This window comes from Myotis nattereri, assembly GCF_964212035.1.
Source record: "Myotis nattereri genome assembly, chromosome: 4".
NCBI lineage: Eukaryota > Metazoa > Chordata > Mammalia > Chiroptera > Vespertilionidae > Myotis > Myotis nattereri.
This window is the reverse complement of record NC_138079.1, coordinates 59004293-59024435: the sequence shown is the minus strand read 5'-3', so window position 1 is coordinate 59024435 and position 20143 is coordinate 59004293. Positions and strand designations below refer to the sequence as shown.

Below are 20143 nucleotides of genomic sequence, written 5' to 3'. Positions count from 1 at the left end.
GAAATAGGTGTGTCTGCATCCGTGTGGTATCATGCTCCTGTATTCACATCTCTCCCCCTAAAATGTAAGTTCCTCAAAGCAGGGGATGCCTTAATTCTCTGAGCCCAATAATGTTTTGTGGCAAAGAATTAAAAATGTGTGTCTAGCAGTACCATAGTGATCTTGCACAGGCTGGCAGACTGACTTCTGAGGTAAATGACTGGATTAACGTGAGAGTTAATTCATGATTCAAATCAATAGGACAAACCTCAACTCAGTAAACACATCTGAAAAGTAACTGCAATCTGATAATTACTGGCTGTCAGGAAGCTTAAGTATAAATTTCTGGATAACTTAGTGAAAGCTTTCATCAAGAATGATCTTTTTTCTTTTTCCCAAATCTCAAGGTTAAAAACCACTCCTACATTTCTTTGACATAAGATGAAAAAAACCTTCAGGCAGATAACAAGTGAGATGTCTGTTATAACACTTGAAACCAAATCAATACAGGAGACTGTGACAATGAAAATACACTGACCAGAAAAATCAATTATTCTTCAAATTTTCAACATTTTACTAAGTCTGTACAAATTTCAAGCTACTGTTTCTGCACAGTCTTTTAACAATGGTTATACCTAACTGGAAAAGACTCACAGAGCTAACATATTAGGAGGTAATTCTAGATAATTATCAAGTCTACTTTATGGTGATTCTTGGCATAAGAACATCTTCCTCTTTAAGTTCCATTTATAAAGCACAAATTGTTTCTAAAGATTATGTAGGGATTTCACTTTAAAAGTTTAGCAGTCAAGAATAAGTAATGGTGGCCAGATAATAGGCAGGACAGAGAAATAGTTGCAGTGATATCAAGAAAAAGTATAAGGTTTTGAGGTTTATAAACCTGGGAATTAACTAGTTAAAAAGGATAAACTGGTAAGTTAGTGCAGAAGTTTCAATTTGCAAATATGGCGATCTATTTTGCTCACCAAAATATGCCTGATAAGACACACAAAATAATTCAGCTGGTGCTACTTCTTTACCTTGTCCTATTGACCTAACAGGGTTCCAATTTCCACACAATCGCCGTGCTGTTTCAGTTCCTATTTTTTTGATTTCCAATTGTATCTTCAATTTCTTCTCTCTATAACCAGCTGTGCCCCTTCCCTCAGCCTGCTCTCTCTGTTAATGTTACCTAACTTCTACCCATCGAAAGGAAATACTTCTGACTACAATCAAAGGTCTACAGGGGGAGTAAAAGGAGGGGAGAAAGGGGGACAGAGGCCTCAGTGTGGAGCACGGTGCTTTACATTCAGTAGGCGCTCAATAAACAGGAGCTGGGCTGCTTACAATAAATGTTATCGGGAGCCTAAAGGAAGATGGAAACAAGAGTAAAGAGAAGGACTAGGATAGGAATCACTTATAAAGTAATTCTGTGTATGTGAGTGTATGCACACTGCGTGATTGTGTGTATATGAGAAAGGAAGACATTTATGAGAGCACACAAGAGAAAGAAATATTAATTTTAAAGTTAGGCGAATGGGACTAAGAGAGGTGGGGGGATGAAAAGCTTAACAGGATAACGGTAGGTCTGCCATCAAGAAAACACATCAGGCCCTACCTGATTTGGCTCAGTGGATAGAGCATCAGCCTGCTGAGGGAAGGGTCCTGAGTTTGATCCCATCAAGGAGACTCCATCCCCAGTATGGGGCGGACAGGAAGCAGCCAATCAATGATTTTCTCTCATCACTGATGTTTCTCTTTCTCTCTCCCCCCCCCCCACCCCCCGCCCAAAAATCAATAAAAATATATGAAAAAGAAAACACATCAGTTCATTTAGAATTTTAGGATAAATTTACTTTTCAGTTGAATGCAAATAAAATGAATTTGCCACTTGGTTAAAATTACCATGAAAATAAAACAATAATTATTATTCAATGATAAGAACATTTTCCTCCATATATAGTTCTGCTCTTAGATGAAACTCCTTGAAATCTGAGGTTACACTGTCCTTTGATTAATTCTGCCTTGTGCTTAGTGCACTGTCAGGTACATGAGGGCATTCAATAGTAATTACTGAGATTGCATTTTGATTGAAGACGGACCTTTGCCAGTAAGGAAAACAATGCGGCACGACTCCTGCCATACTCTAATATTCCGACTGGCGAGTCACAGTCCTGTGCCACCCTCTCTCCCAGGACTCTGGAAACGTTTGAGCTTACATAGGTGGCATGCATGTGTCACTGGGAGGACTGAATTTATAAACATCTTTTGGTTGTTGAGCTCACTCCCTTAGTTAGGAATATTGAAGGCTGACGAATGGTCCCTAATTGCACCCACCTCCCTCTCCTGTACCCTGTCACAGATTTTCCAGCATGGCTATGGCTCCAGCCCCAACATAGGCTTAGGATTTTTGTAAAGTCATCTTGGACAGATAGTAAGCACCAGGCATTGGGCACAGCCCTACCTATCTTCCCCATCTCCTGGACAGTCCTACAAAGCAGTGGTCACAGCAACTATCCCTCAGAAGATGGCAAGCATCTGCTCCCATGCCCTCGTACCCTTCAAGGTATTTCTGCTTGATCTTGATCTTGATCTTTCTTCTCCCTAATTGCTCCAGGCCACAGATTTTGCTTGCAGAACAGGTACCCTTTATTTCCATTAATCGTCACTCCGATGAAACACAGGATGTAACAACTCCGTATTAAACTGAAAGTTCTGCATACATTTTTAAACCTGTTTAAAGGTGTTCTCTTTATTTATATTAGCACTTGAAATGGCTACCTTAGAGAAATTAAAGGGGGGAGGGAATCTCATTTCCATATCAGAAACTCGCAGAAACAGGGGCACTCCACAAAACAACAATTTTCTTCATAATTTCAGTAATTGTTTTTTTTTTACAATTATTGATGAAAGTCAAATTAAAGCAACAATAAGTTAAAGGAAATCAAATGGTTGCAAGGTCAGTGAGGGAAATGAGTAGAGCTCTCAGTGGCTCTCAGGTTGCAGATCCCCTGGAGCAGGAAGGTGGGATTACTGCCTAGTTCCTTCACTAACTTGTGATTGCTTTACTTCCACTCCAGGAAAATCCCCCTAGACCCAAAAATCTCTGAGCTAGCTTCCAAAACAGTCAATTAGAAATCATAAGAGTCTTTGAAGTTTTTGATTTTGAAGTCTCCTTCCATCTTATCAAATACCACTGACCAAATACCATTCAGAACCTCAAAACTCTCTTCTCTCCATTAGCTCCTTTATCTCTGATCTCTCTCAAAGATAAACTTTTAAGATAATTTTTTAACAAAGTTAAAGGATCAGTAAAGCAACCGAGGCAGTTTAAAATGATTTAAAGATGAAACAGTCTCTTCGATCACAGAGAAAGTAGATGCATGGTGAAGGTTTTTCTCTCTTGCTCTCTCTCTCTTTTTTAAGGAAACAAAGATTTGATCTCTACTCACTCTAATTTACCATAGTTGGGGAAATTCAGTATTAAAATGAAAATTCTGTGTATATTTTAAAACCTGTTTAAAGGTGTTTGGTTTCTATTTATTTATATCAGCACTTGAAATGGTAACTTACTATTGATAAATAAAAGAAACTGAACACTGAAGTGAGTTTAATATATGCATAAAGTAAGAAACTTTCAACTAAATGTATGTTTTTATTTATAGAGATGTTTTCTATAGATGCACAGCTATTTTATCATATAGAAAATTGTGTAACTAGCCACTCTAATTTTGACTTCATTGTCACGTAACATTTTCTTTTAATGATAGTATTTTGATTGACAAATAAATCCCATGATGGCATAAAATCTGATTTTGCTGTTATCTTGACTCCTAAGGTTGTTGTAGTCCTTTAGCACCAAAAAGAAACAATGTTAAAATAATTACTTCATACAAAGGAAGGCGGCCTCCACAAACCCTTGTCTTCTAAGCCAATGTCCTACAGCACTGTTCAGCTGTCCTCCAGAAAATAATTCTAAAAATAATAAGAAATGCCAGCAGGAAAGCCGCTGGTTTTCTTTCCACCTCCTTTACTTGAGAGAAGCACAGCAAAATGTAATGTTAGGCTTTCTGCCCAAAAGTCCCTCTTCTGCGCCTTTCACCACTAGTGTTTAACAAAGAAGGTGTAGAACCTACTACTAGGTATAAATTATCTTATACGTAGTGTGGATGGACCCAGGTACTATGAAGTGGCTCAAATTTATGGTAAACACAGGATGTGAACAATAAAAGAAACTATTTTTGCAGCTGTTGGCCTCAAGTCTAGCATTACTTATTATGATAATATATTGTGCTTTACTAGGGAACCATGTAGGGCATACCTGCCAGATTCATCAGCTGAGTCTTGTGACTCATGTGGCTTAAATCCAGATCTGTGAACGACAGTGTTATTCAAAAGTCAGGGTTACTAGATCTCACATTTGGGTCTCTAGTGGCCCAGCCATTACCCTTCAGTTTCTAAAGAAACCCAGGCTCATTCACATAGGAGTTAACTAATAGAATTTGTGCAATCCCAAATCAATTTTGTTTAATTAACTTCATCTGATCTCAGTGTCACACTAAAAATATTAAACTGAGAATAGTGTCGCTATTTTATAAGGCTCACATCTGTACCTCGGAGTTTTGAATGTTTGAGCTGGTGAAACATTTCGTTCTAATCTGATTTTCCTTCATTACCTCTCTTGAGGCATCTTGATATCCTTGGGGAAGATTGCATCCACCCAATTAGGTCAAAATTTCATGGTCTCAGTTGGCAATCCCCAGTGTCACCTATAGTTGTCAGTAAAAATACATGACTTGTGAATTTAATATTGACGGACTCCGCCATACATTTTGCAATCTTTCTGTGGTGGGCAGAATAATGATCCCCAAAGATGTCTGTGTCCTAATCCCCAAAGCCTGTGAATGTTACTTCACATAACAGAAATAACTTTGCAGATGTGATTAAAATTAAAGGCTTTAACATGGGAAGATTATTCTGGGTTATCCAGATGGGCCCCGTCTAATCACCCCAGTCCTTTAATGTGGGGAACCTTTCCCAGCTGTGCAGAATCAGAGAGATGGCTGTATAAGGATTTGGTCTGCACTTCCTAGCTGTGAAGATTAAGGAGGGTGGCCATGAGCCAAGGAATGCAGGTGGCCCATAAAAGCTGGAAAAGACAAGAAAATGAATTGTCCCCTGGAGCCTCCAGAAAGAAATGTAGGCCTGCTGACACCTTGATTCTGTAGTCCATTGAGATCTGTGTCCAACTTCTAACCAACAGAGCTCTAAGATAATAAATTTGTATTCCTTACACAACCAAGCTTGCAAGTCATTTGTTATAGCAACAAAAGAAAACTAATACACGTTTCCAGCTATTACACTGTTTTAATCACTTCTTTTGTGGGAGAAGTTGCCTAGCAAAAAGTACTCAATTCCAACTAGTGAGCGTACTGCCATGCAAACGAAAAACCCTCCTGTGAGTGTGGGCTTCCAGGTCCCAGCCCTGGCTCTGCCATTAAATGGACATAGCAACTGGGCAAAGTGCCCAGTACATATGGCTCAGTGGTTGAGCATGGGCCCATGAACCAGGAGATCATGGTTCGATTCCTGGTCAGGGCATATGCATGGGTTGTAGGCTCAATCCCCAGTTAAGGGTATGCAGGAGGCAGCCAATCAATGTTTCTCATCGATGTTTCTATCTCTCTAAAATCCTTTCCTCTCCTTTCCTCTCTCTAAAATCAATAAAATATATTTTAAAAAATGAAACTGGGCAAAGCACATAACCAATTCCTCACAGCTTGAGTTTCTCTCCTATCATTGGACAAAATGCATATTTCCAGGTCCATGTTCCCATACAGCTTCCTCTAATTCTTTTGGGTGCTGGTTTGTTTTAACTTATCATCTGCAGAGAGTCAAAGTGATCCTTTTTTCTGCCATATTTATATTTCCTCGTCTCATGCTTTACCAAGTCTACAGACCTGGCATATTATATTTCAGCAGGAATAAGTTTAAATATCTGTAAAAGTTAAAACATTCTTATTATGACATAAAAATAAAATGAAAATTCTGCTAAACAAGTTTTTAAAACCACCCTGCCTAAAACTGCTTGGAAACATTTCCTGACTAAAGCATGAAAAAAACCATAATCTCTACAGACCACTCTATATAAAATGCTACTTGTATCGTTCAAGTTGGCAGGAGAATACTTGCATGGATATCTTAAGGGTTCAAAGCTGCATAAGTATTTTTTTATTGTAGAGTTAGCTACTTAGATTAAATCATATCACCCAAAACATTACTACAACAAAGAGCAAAGCCCTGATATAATATATCCTGAAATGTACCAGTCTTCTTTTCAACATAAACATTCTGAAAGTGTTTCAAAAAAGGGTTTTAAAAATATGGAAACAGTTTATACAGATTCAATTTCTTTACTATTTGAGCTGCCATGACCTAAATTAGGTAGTATCATAAGTTATCTCTACTTTTTAGGAATTTGTTTTAATAGCAATTAACCGGCAAATTTTCAAACACAAAAACAGGGTTAAGTCTGAATTTAGAAAAGAAGTTAAAAGTCAAAGCATTTTAGCATGCTTTCAGATAGAAAGGAATTCACTAAATATGAATTTATTATTTTTAAGATAAGAGCGTTATCCTCACATACAAGCAACTACATTTAAAATTTTAACCTATTTTTGCACTCTCACAGCTGTATTTCTCAGTGATTCTTTATAGCAAGGGGACTGAAGAGGATAACCAGTCTACTAATACAATCCCACACAAAAAGCAAAGCAAAGTTAGATAGCAGGGGATATTCCGGAAGACTCCAAAAATAAAATGCCAGTTTTAATCAATGTCCCTCTAGAAATGGACAGACTCTAAACCGTTTACCAACATCTCAAAAAAGCCATCTGTCTCTCTCCAACACAGAATAAAGGTGAAGCTACATAAAGGCACAGGAGAGCTCTGCACCCCATCCACTCCATTCTCATTCTTTTTTTCTTGCAAGGCTATCCGGTGAGTAATTAGAAACTGCCTTTACCTACCTCCTCCATTTAAACACAGTATTACATTCTGTGAAGGATATACTGAAATAGTCCCCTGGGGATCAAGAAGAAGGAATAATGCATGACTAACATATGAACAGAACTCTCAGAATGGAGAGATTCAGAAGCTGGTAGGAAGAAACCCGTCTCTGTGTCGCATTCATTGTCCCTTTCTGAGGCATACTGAGTGAAACAACTAAAACAGAAGACTAACTTTTCAAGGAAAATATTTGTCCATGGTTCTTCTATTTGAATGTTGTAGGTGATTCTACAGCATTCTTCCCATAGAGCTGGACACAGCTAGCCAGCTTATCCTTAAGAAGCCTCACTAGGTTGTATGGAAAACTTTCATGAAGCACTAATTTCATTTATCACAAGACAGGGGCATTATTTTCGTTATCAAGTCGTGAGATATTTTGACAAACATTAAAATTATAAAATAAGTATGTAACCATGGTTATCAATATACTTTCTACTTCATATGTCGCCCCATAACTAAATCTTTGTTCTACAGCGAAAGTTTTCATTTCTCTAACATAAAGATTCACATCCTCACTTGGCCCTTCTTTCTAATAATATCTGCCACTATTATCTTAGACCTCTGAAATGTTAATATTGCTTAAGCTGGATAAAACATATAAAGTATCAACAAAAAGTATGTAATTCACACACTTGGAATATAGCCCCATTTGTGCTGTGACACCTGTCAACATACTTTAAGAAATTTACATAATTCAAATACTTAAAAATTAAAATCTCAATCGTGTTTGCTATTGCTGCCAACCAGGGAGAGTAGCAGGCATTACATTGTGCATTCACAGTTATTTTTATGTCTGTCCCACATGTGCAAGCACACATGCACACACACACACACACACACACACAGTATAAACTGTGTCTATTCTAGAAAATTGGCTTGAAATGCTCCAAAACATTATGATTTCAGGCAGTAGTATATCTTGGAAAGCATGAAACCATTCATACAGCTAAAACAGAATAATAGAGGCATTTAGTAATTCTCTGATATGCAAAAGAAGGCACTTACCCTCCATTTCTAGGGACGTCTGAAATCGCACTGGAAACCCAGCAACAAGAGAGGGGCTTTATTGCAGTGTGAATCATCCCCACGTAGATGCTCTGAACAACCCCTGTATGCATACTGACATCATCAGGAGAGGCTTGGAGGCAGAGGATACTATGGTAACCAAGCAATGTGCGGGGAGACAGAGCCTTTAATTGCTTTAACAACTTCCTGGGGCTGGAGCTACCAGGCTTGGATTTGCTAAGTAGGAAACGAAGGTTGTCACAGAGCACTGAGTGTGACACAGAGCAAGGGACTCAATAAATTCTGAATCTATTCATGACGATGTGACTTTTTAATGACAAATGTCATTACATGAATCCATTAGCAATATTCCTCTCACAGCTGAAACTCTGATGAAGTCACAGGTCAATAAATAATGCTCACAGGTAGCCATAGTGTAAGTATTCATAGATGGTTTTCTCATTTAACAAACATTAATATTATTGTATTAAAACATCCTTTTCCTTCAGGGTGAATACTTGATTCCCCCTGAAAGGAAAGCTCACATCTGTGCCTTCGGAGGTCAGTGTGCTGATAACAATGAAAACTGATTCTCTCTATTTACTTCTCCAGGAGGCAGCAGCTGCCTGGTCCATTTATCTCCAAGCTCCAGTAAAGCCCTGCCAATACATCACTTACCCAGAAAACACCTCCAGCAAAATGCCTAATTATGACACCTAGATAAAATCAGAGGAAATCTGCCATCTTACTGCTACACAGTCTTCTTGATTAAGTCTCTTCCATCACAGCAGAATTACTTCTACTTCTAATAACCCCCAAGCTACACACAATTGAAATCTTTTCTTTGAAAAATCTGTCCTGCCCCGCTTCTGTCACCTACATTCATGGGAATACAACCCCTTCTTAAAAATACCAGGTTTAAAGTAATTGCTTAAAATAACAATGCTTCAAAATCAAACTGAGTCTCTAATGATATATCATGCTTATCTGATCAGATGCAATGCTTTCATAAGTATATAATTTATTGCCGGGAGTATGCAAACTATTGTTTTCTTCTCCATGAATATTGGATTGACATGTTTTCAAACACTACCATGGTCTAACTTTTCTACTGCAAATACTGTAATTGTAAAGATAAGCAAGTAACTTGGCAGATCTTCTTTAAGATAGTCGTAACAATAAAATATGAAGGCTGTCATTCGGTGCTGTATACTTAGATCTAAGTTATTTCAAAGAAACTATTATTATTTCTACTTCAATTTAGATGAAGCTAAGCCTGCCTTTAATGTTTCCCTTGTGAGGAAAAAAAAGCATACAAGTGAATTGCAATAATACTGCTTACAAAACTAGTCAAATGGAATAAAACAGCCCCACTGTACAATCTGGAAAACTACACAGAATTTAAGCATATCTGAAAATTTGGAGGGAGAATTCTGAAAGAATAGTAAAGTCTGCACTCACAAAACCCACAATAATTTGGTTTCCCTTAACTTAGGTAAACTGAAAAAGCTTTACAACAAAAACAGAACTATTCCCCTCTACTCACTTGATTTTCCTGAGACCCTGAGTTTGAGAAGCAAAACATGCAAATTTTATCATATATAAGTGAAAATGATACATATGCAAAAGTTGCCATGATACAAGTGAAAATAATCTACACACACACACATATACATCATATATATGACTCAAATTTTAAAATAAATATATTTGTTTATTGAAATATGTATTGAAAAAAATGTCTAGAAGATACACACCCAATTGCTAGGGGTAGTTACTTCGGACAGTTTCAATAAAAAATTGAGAAAGTCCTCCAATATTTATGTTGTATATTTTTAAACTTTTAAGTTTTTTTTAACCATGGATATGAATTACTATTTAATTTGGAAAGTGGAAATTCATTTCAATATGTTCTGAACTTGCAATCCTGATTTACCTGCTCTCTGAGAAGAATAAGGACTAGATCCTAACATACTAGCCAGACTATTTCAAGGTGTCTCAGACAACTTACTAAGGAGATGATCCACCTGTCAAACAGAATTAAGATGGGTAAAGCAAACGAAGGTTATCTATATAACATAGACCAAAAAGAGACGGGTGTATCGACTTTTTCAAAGATGGATGGTCATAAAGAAATAGTCCAATAGTAAAGCTTGTTTGTTAGCTTTTCTTTTAAAGGCACTGATTTAAGAAGAACCTGCCCCAAAATAAGACCAAACCAAGAGGTCTCTGACCACTACAAAGGCTGAAGGGAATAGGAAAGATCCCCAGCAGGCGTAGAAATCAAGTGTCAGTGAGACAAACGGCCCCAGGTGGCCAGACTTGCTTTAGAAAAAACAAGGGCCTCATTTTCCTAATATCCATTTCCTAGTTCTAGGCTTCCTTTCGTTTTTATTCTCCTCTTCATCTACAAAAACAGCTCACCGTGTCATGTTCTCGTCAGTGTTCTTTTTCCTCTTGACACTCCAACTAAACGTTATGGTCAGTGCAACCTCACCACCTTCTCAGAGCTCATAAACTCTTTCTTGGGTGGGTCACTTCTTACAAAAGTCACCACCTCCTTTCCTTGGATTCCTGAGGACAGCACAGGGAGGCGTTGTGAAGTGCATTCCCACATTAGGCCAGTCACAGCACCACGCTGGGAGCAGGCACAACACCTACCCAGTAACAGCACTAGCTCCACCAAGCCCTGACCTATTTCCCCTGGGTAACTGTCTACCCCCTTGTATGTGTCCTAAACTTCAGAAAATCTACCTATTTCCCAGTGGATCCCAAGGCTTCAATGACATCTAAATAACATTTTAATTTCTCAAACTGAAAGAAAACAAAAGCTAGAAGGTGGAAATATTCTTTCATAGGGAAAGAAAAGACATAGCACATTTCCCAAAGAAATACCCCTTGACTCTCAAGGTATTATAAATCTCGTCAACTCCCATGCAGCTACCTTAATCCTTAAAATGAAATTTGGCGTTCACCAAGGTCCTGAGCTTACCTTGTTTCTTAAACTTAAGTGAAATCATGTTGGCAAGTGCCAATTTAGAAGCAAATGGGGTTAAAGTAATACCTCTGAGGGGTTATTTGGCCAGGATTTCTAAAGTCTTGACCAGTCAGTGGCCAGCCTGCTTCCTCTCCCAAATCACCTTTCTGATGATAAGGCAAAACAGCCTTCATCCTAAACTAGTTTTGCCTCATAATTTATATTGAACTTCTAGTCCAGATGAACAACATTCTTGGCTCCTCCGGTCTTGATACAACACGTTTCCTAACTCCAGTGAAGCATGTAAGTACTGAAAAAAACCAGTGGTATATGGGATTTTATGATTAGCATTTGAGTTTAAATTTGTTAATTAAAACAAATGCATATTAATTTGATGAAAAGGTATCACAGAACTTCCAATGGCAAAAAGTTCTAACTCTCCATCACCCTTAAATCCAGTCTGTGGCCAAATTTCACTGATAGGCTGTCCCCTCCAGCTTAGATCTGCTCCAGTCATCTCATGACTCTCTGGTCTCCTGGCTGCAGTGCCTCGCTCCTTTAATCATTCTATGTATCACTTTGTCCTTGATTAGCTTCAAAACCATTGCCCTACAAGTTTACCACAAAACTCCAAAATCCCCAAAGGCTCCCCCTGTGGTCACTGAGTCAAGTGCAAATTTCACATCTTGGTCACTCTGGGCACCCTGAGCTACAGCCAATGATACAACTGGATACACGAGTATGTCTCTGTATTTTCCTTCCCCCAGGCCTTTGCTCTAACTCCTGTAATTCCCACACATGCCTACCTATTACTCCCTTCACATCCATTCTGTCTCTCCTCCCCACCAATCTAAACCCTACCAACTCTTTAAGACCCATCTCTTCCATCAGGAACAGACTTTTCCTCCAGAATTCCAGTGTTCTCTACCTTACAAATTGCATTTAAAACATTCTATTGCCTGTTTATTATCATGCATCTTATCTTCCTACTCATTTTAACCTTCTGAGAAGTAGAGACAAAATCTCTATTTCCTTCTTATTCTCCATATAGCACCACACCTTACATTTGGCATTCACTTTGATAAATACTTATTGAATAGATGAACAAAAATGTTATGTCCTAATTATATTTATTTTACAAAGTATTTTAGATTATATTCTTTCATTTGGTCTTTGAAAGAACTTAGGTTCCCTGATTCCCCAATACATTCCTCACCTAGACATCTAGTGCTAATGGCAGCTAGAAAGGAGGTGCCCTCATATTCCCTTACAGTGAATCCACTGAAGAATTAAAGCCAAAATTGCCTTAATTCTCCCTCTCTTACCATTGACCCATGGCATACGCATTCACCATAACATTTTCAAGTCAACGGACAAGGCTTGGGAGGAATACCTGTTGTTGCCCTTTTCTCTTCCCTGTATCTAGCTAATGATATCCTAGAGAGGCTGCCTCCTCAGCTCCTGCCCACTTTCTCAGAGTAACTAATACTCTGGGCAAATCCCTAACTTTTCTAAATGCCAGTTCCTAATTTTCAAAAAGAGAAGAACAATACCTAACGTTGTAGTTATGAAGACAAAAATAATGAATGAAGTACTGGCACATCACAAGCCCTTAAAACAGTAATTAAAATTAATGATAACGAATGAAACCAGAGAATGGGATTACACCACCTTCCCTAAAGGCTTCATCTGTATTCTGGAAGAGTGTGGTAACTGGGTAATGAAGAAGCAGAAGTTGGCCAAGTAAGGGCCTTTAAGAACTTGAATAATCAATTGTGTGTGTGTGTGTGTGTGTGTGTGTGTGTGTGTGTTTGGGGGGGGGGGGGGGGCGGGTAGACTTTTCTGCTATTTAAAATGAGGGTGTTGGTCCTTTCCAGTTTAACATTTCTATGTGATGTGAAGCACCTAGTAGCAATTTTCTAAATTTCTCCCACACAAATATTTGCTCTCTTCTGCAACCAAGCCCAGCAGAGTGACCAACGTGTGAATACTTCACTCAGTTCAGACTGTAATAGTCTGAAATTATTCAAAGTTTTATCCTTAAATAATTTTAACTTTGCTTTCATTTAAGAATCCAGGATTAGAGTATCCTTATACCACTTGGAACTCACCCACAAGTCAATTAACTTTGATGTTTTCCCAAAACTAAACATGGATTATAAAACCTTCAATGTTTTTAATCTAAATGTCAAAGGTATTATAGATGATAGCTTACTCTAATGCCAAAAACTTATTTCAACATTTCATGATTCTAATTTTGATTACAATTCCCAGAGGAAGTGCTGGATTAAGTTCTAATACACTTTTCTAAAGAAGCCAGTTTTAGATAAGTTCCCATTTTAGTCTCTCAATTAGTGGAACTTTAAAATACCTTTTCCCTAGGACACAAAGAAAGAACTTGGAGTGAAATGTAAAGCATTTGTGTGAATCTAAGCACAGATATTGTTTTTATGCGATGAAAAGAAGCATAAAAAGGGTTAAAGATGCTGCCGGCAGTCTGAGAGGACCAACAGAGCTGAAAGGGCCTGACAGCAGGATGTGGGTTATAATGCTTCTGAATGGAATTCCTTTGTGCAAGGGCATTGCAAAGGGCATCCAGGCAGGACTGCGTGTGTTTGGATTTAAATTAATCAAGTCAGTTCCACAATGCTATGATTCCTTCTCTTTAACTGGTTAAGGCAGGTTTACTGGCAGTTCCCAAATGATGTCAATGGCTTCTAAAAGGTCAAATGCAATGAAGCACACCAAATGTCCTGGAGTAAAAAGTGCCAATAACTTCTCCCTCTATAACCTGCTGGGTGTGACTTATTATGCAGTTGATTATCCCATTTTAATCAACTGCCCTGGTTTTCTTCTTTTCATTTCCCTCCAAAAGTTAACACATATTTATACATTTTATGATACACGTGACAAACTGTCTGTTTTATTCTGTGGCATGTCTGGCTAAAAACAACAAAAATGGTCCCACTGCAGTATTGGGGGTGGGGGATGGGATGGGGAAAGTAAGGAGGTAGAAGTATTCTAGTTAATAGGGACCAAGTACCACCAAAGCATCATCTATGTTATTAACACAAACTCACAAAAGAAAGCTGTAGCTATTATCAATGGTGATGTTAAGTAACAAATGCTCAGAAAACAGCATATATATAAAAAGGAAGAACCCAAGTCAGGTGGAAAATTTCATCTGGGTTCAAAATCATGAATTCTAGGCCTCTGGGAGCTTCTTTAAAACCCAGTGTTTGTTTTTCCCAAGCAGTGAGGGTTCAAATGCATTCCTGTAAAATATTAACCAGGGGTGTCTTGGGCACCGAGTCAAAAGGAAAAAGGAAGGGAGTCAAGTGTAGTAGAGTATGAAGCAATCAGGGCCAGCTCTTGTCTGACAATGCTAGAGAAACAATAATTGCCAGCCCAGGGACTTAACGGAAGTTCCAAGCACTCAACACAGCCCCCGCCCTCCTATCAATGTCCCTGACCTTCAACTGCATTGTTGCACAGGGTTTTAGAGCCCAGCATTGGGCCTACATCTCAACTCTGACACTTCCAATGCCCATGATCTTGGGCAAGCTACTACACCTCTCTGGGCCTCACTTTGGTTACCTACAAAAATATGGAAATAAATAATCATACCTCTGAAGATTGGTAAGCCAGGCACAGTTTCAGGTCTTTGGAGTACAGCGTTGGACAAGCCACACGAGGCCACTGCTCTCAGGGAGCTTGCATTCTGGGTTGGGAGATAAAAAAGTAGACAATTAAATAAATAACATAATTTGACATATGTGGAAAAGGGTCTGAAGAAACATATCATAGGATGATGAGATAAGAAACTGACTGGATGGGAGAAGGGCAATACAGTTGTCCGAGAGAAACCTCAGGGGGGTGAGGGCATGAGAGGGGGGCTATGGGGAGATAAGGACACATATGTAATACCTTAATCCAGGGGTCCTCAAGCTACGGCCCGCGGGCCACATGCAAATACAAATATTGTATTTGTTCCCGTTTTGTTTTTTTACTTCAAAATAAGATATGTGCAGTGTGCATAGGAATTTGTTCATAGTTTTTTTTTAAACTATAGTCCGGCCCTCCAACAGTCTGAGGGACAGTGAACTGGCCCCCTGTTTAAAAAGTTTGAGGACCCCTGCCTTAATCAATAAAGAAAAATAAATAAAATAAGAAATGACATTTGAATAAGGAAAAGAAGCAAGATGTATAAAATAAAAGGACAGAGCCTTCCAGGCATAGGATCAGCAAGAACAAAAGTCAGACACAGAAATAAACTTAGAATGTTCAAGGAATATAAGAAGTCCAGTGTGGCTGAAGAATAGTGAACAGTGAGCAGTAAGTTTAGGGAAACAAATGATCAACAAATTTATGAATGGAGTCTTGGTTAGATGATGAAACTGGACATATAAATTTTGGGGTCAGCTACTTAACACAAATCTCTGTAATGTGCCCAGCATGGTGCCTGAACATTATGATTATTGATAACTAATCTCTGCATTCCCTCTTTAACAACTGGGTAGATATTTGCATTATGGAGACTGTTAGCAAAATAGAAAGAGAGAAGACAGGTAGAGTTGCATTACCTCAGGGAGAACAAATATGTTTCACATTGACTGCCAACTCTCCAAAATGGTAGGAACTTCCTCGTGTTCTGAGTTAAGCAGGATTCTAAGGCCAAGTAAGAGGCTGTGTGATGATCTATCCAGTGGTCGGCAAACTGTGACTCGGCAAACCGCGGCTCCCAAGCCACATGGGGCTCTTTGGCCCCTTGAGTGTGGCTCTTCCACAAGATACCGACTTCTGCGCATGGGCCACGAAGTTTCAATCGCACTGTAGTGCACGCCCCCACGTGGTATTTTGTGGAAGAGCCACACTCAAGGGGCCAAAGAGTAGCATGTGGCTCAAGAGCCGTGGTTTGCCGGCCACGGATCTATTCCATTATATGCAAAATATATAAATGGTGATAGATTTCCAAGGCTCTGAAATTGGCAGTTTTTGATCACTATAATTTTTTTCCATATTTAGTAATTTTCTCATAATAATAATAATATGATTAGATGCCTATTTTCTAATTAAGAAATGTGAGGCTCAGAGAAAATAATTCATATGCCCAAAGTGACCAGCCTTCAAACAGTTAAAACTGGTATCTCTAACTCTTGAGATCATGATCCTACCCAATGTGATATGTACATGCACATTTGCTAAATTAGCCCCTTTTTTGTATTCCCCTGGCTGTACTTTAAGAGTCTTTCCAGCTGAGCCGAGTCGGAGCCTAATATCTGGTTCCAGTATGGAATGTCTTATACAATCATCAGTCTCATTCTGGCATGTTCTCTGGTTTCTAAATTCACGTTACCTTCGGAAGAATGCACCCAGGCACAATTATTTTCTGTGTTGATGATAATGGAAAACATCCTAATTTTAAAAATGCCAAATCTATTGGATGTACAGACTAGGTAATCTTTTTTTAAGAAACGTATTTTATCGATGTTTTACAGAGAGAGAGAGGGATAGAGTTAGAAACATCCAGCTGCCTCCTGCACACTCGCCACTGGGTACTTGCCTGCAACCAAGGTACATGCCCTTGACCAGAATCGAACCTGGGACTCTCGAGTCCGCAGGCCAACTATCTATCCACTGAGCCAAACCGGTTAGGGCCAGACTAGGTAATTTTTAGGCAGGATGACTTCATTTTAGCAACTATCAGAATCGTTTTAGCAAGCACCTACATATTCTTCACCCTACCTTATTCTTCAACTGATAGATTCTCATAGAGCTGCATTTAAAAACACATACATACATACTTTGTTAAATTAAGTTACTGTCACTGCTGTTATTGTTACCCACAAAACAGCAGATTCATACACCTTGACTAAAGAATAGGAATTTAGTCCTAAGGAATAAGAATTCTAAGGATTGTAGAGCAGTGAGAAGTAAAAACCCTTGTACAGGTTACAGACTAACCACAACATAGGCATCAAGGGTAAACTATATTTAACCCTGAATTGCCTTGTCCTTTCTCTCCACCCCATGCTATTTTTCCCACCTATTTTCTGTAAGAGGGCTTCATAACAGTGTTGGGGGGGGAGGGGGGAGTGAGAGAATGCCATATAATACATTGATTTGATTCCAGCAAACTAACCAGAATTTGAATTTTTATTAGCAAGAGCCATATGCAAAAGCAATAATACACTATACTTATCAGAGTGGTTAGTTTTATTCATGAACCCATGCTGGGTTAAGAAAAGAAAAATGACAAAAAAACTAACTTCAAAGCATTGCTGAAAGATGATTAACTCTTTAGCACAAATGAGAGTCATACACTCCTTTTATGTGTGAGAATTTTTAGTGCCTAAATTTAAAGAAAGGATATCTACAATACAAGTTTAACCATTTAAAAAAAATCCAATGATACACTTCTTTTGCATCTAGAAAACCAGTAATTACCCAAGGGAATAAACAAAATTGAAATTCAGCCTCAGAAATTAAGCCTTAAATGCAAAGCGCACATACAATATTCCTCCCTCATATACAGTTCAGTGGCAAAATGCCAGCTCTAAAATATTCAGTACAGAAAATATAACTCTTTCCATTGTCATATTTTCAGAGTACTTTGGGCTTGATCAAGCTGCATACACATCTTTTTTTTTTTTTTTTTTTTTTTTTTTTTTTTTTTTTAAAATATATTTTATTGATTCTTTACAGAGAGGAAGGGAGAGAGATAGAGAGCTAGAAACATCGATGAGAGAGAAACACCGATCAGCTGCCTCCCGCACATCTCCCACTGGGGATGTGCCCGCAACCCAGGTACATGCCCCCGACCGGAACCGAACCTGGGACCCCCCAGTCCGCAAGCCGACGCTCTATCCACTGAGCCAAACCGGCCTCGGCGCTGCATACACATCTTCATCTCAAAAATTCAGCTACACTTAAATTGAAGTGTTATTCAATACACAAACTATGTGACACATTATTGCAAAGACTACAGTTGTATAAATGCTTGTGCTAACACTCAACTTGAAATAAATGTTGACAATGATCTAAAATTGCTAATCTTAGAGCCCTGCGTAACCTCTATCATTTATAGAGTATATGTCATGGTCTATTTTCACACAAAAAAATGAGAATTACTATTGAACTAGAGGCCTGTTGCACAAAGAGATTCGTGCAATAGGCCTTCCTTTCCCCTGGCTGCTGGCATCGGTTTGCCTCCGGCACCTGGAGGCCCAGGCCTTCGCTCTGGCCAAGTTCTGGCCGGAGCTGGCCCCGGAATCGTCAGGCCTCACTGCTCTGCTGGCCCGGGCCGTCAGGCTTCGCTCCACCGCTTACTGCCTACGTATGCAAATTATCCGCCATCTTTGTTGGCGGTTAATTTGCATATCACGCTGATTAGCCCATGGGAGGTGTAGTGAAGGTATGGTTAATTACCATGTTTGTCTATTATTATTATTGTTATTATTATTATTATTATTATTGAATATGTATAATTCTTAAAGGTTGTATGAAAATAGGCCATGTAATATATGGTATAAATTTCAAGAGAAAATGGAAATTCTTAAGAAAAAAAAGTGTGTATAGATTAAAATATGTGATTTTTCAGAGCAATGGCCCAAAGACATGGGAGAGATGGAAGGTTAATATCATGCACCTAAGATGGCTTTTAACATGAAAATATATCAGATCCATTATTTGCTAAAATACTTGTATTTACAGATCTGAATATATTTAAATATTATTAAGACCTAAATGCATAACATTATAATTTTCTTTTCTCCTACCAATCTGACACATCTCTATCAATAACTACTTGGAAAAATATGCAAGGCAATGTCAAAAAGAATTACTGTGCTTCATTATGCAAGATGAAAATGCAATTAAAAATATATTCTGTCTGACATTCAGGTGTATATGCTGGTGCTGCAGGTCAAAAACTATTAGCCACCTGCCGAAAATACATACTAGAAAATAAAATGGCCCTCAAAATAATTTTGAATACAGTATTCTCAAAATGAGTGAGGTTGCCTTTTAAATGGTTAAAAACATGATACCTCAAAAAGGAAGTATACTTATCATGCCAGAAATTAATTTATAAATAAGATTTAATGATGGTCATATAAGTTAGAACATTCAAATTGGATAAAGAAAGCACCATGTCTACTATGAGAGAAATTAATATACAAAAGAACCAAGCAGCTCAACACTATATGTATATTGTTGCCTTCTTTTCCAATAAAAGTAACAAATTCAATATGATTCCTAGGATCCTTAGGACATTCTCTCTTACTATTCAGAAGTCTTCTGGGGACTAACCCAACAGTGCTTTTGTATCTTTAAGATATTCTATAAATATAGTTTCATAGAAAAAGCAAAACACCCAAAGAATCCACAATTCTGTCCTGTTTAACATTTTGACACTTGACAATGAAACATATGGTTCTCAATCATTACTATATTAATAGATGCTATTAGTAATTATTAGATAATTGGTCACTCAGCATTTTATACAGCGAGATACTAAGCTAAGTGCTTGATACATCTTAATGCATTTAAACCTCACAACAACTTTATGGTGTAGACAATAGCCTATTGCCATTTTATAAGTGAGGAAATCAAGGCACAGAGAGGCTAAATAATTTTCTCATAGTTAAACAGATAGCAGGTAGCTTACATTTCAGTGAGGGTAGCATAGTTTACAGAATGTGAGGTCCCCTAATGTGATGGGCAAGCAAGGGAAAGAAAATGGAGGCAAAAGTACAAAGAGAGTCAAATGAAAGAATGAAATAGAGAAAAATGCTTTCTCTTTCACTATTGTCTCTAATCTTATCTGGCTGACTGTGGTGTGCTTAATAAATGAAAAGAACTGCAACTAGGTTTGTGAGAACAAAGATGACTCCTACCTTAGACACTAGGAAGCTCCCAATTTCTTGCCTTACCTTCAAGATTGATTCTGCTGTGTGGACCTACAAATACCCAATCTCAATGCCCAGGCTCTGAGATGAAATCTGATGAATAAATCCACATGTTGGTACCATGTCAGATTCATGGGCTGCGTAGGCACAGGTGGGTGGGTGTATGAGAGTCCTAGACTATTCACCCATAAACCATGGATGAAGG

The 20143-nt window shown here is 38.3% G+C and overlaps 1 protein-coding gene across 1 annotated transcript in view; it reads right to left on the bottom strand.

Moving 5' to 3' along the window:
• PAM (peptidylglycine alpha-amidating monooxygenase) overlaps positions 1-20143 on the bottom strand; it is a 272140-nt gene that overhangs the window by 212426 nt on the left and 39571 nt on the right. The window contains exon 2 of the mRNA XM_081089059.1: positions 14657-14750. The gene's annotated coding sequence lies outside the window, so the exon portion shown is untranslated. The remainder of the gene's footprint in view (positions 1-14656; positions 14751-20143) is intronic.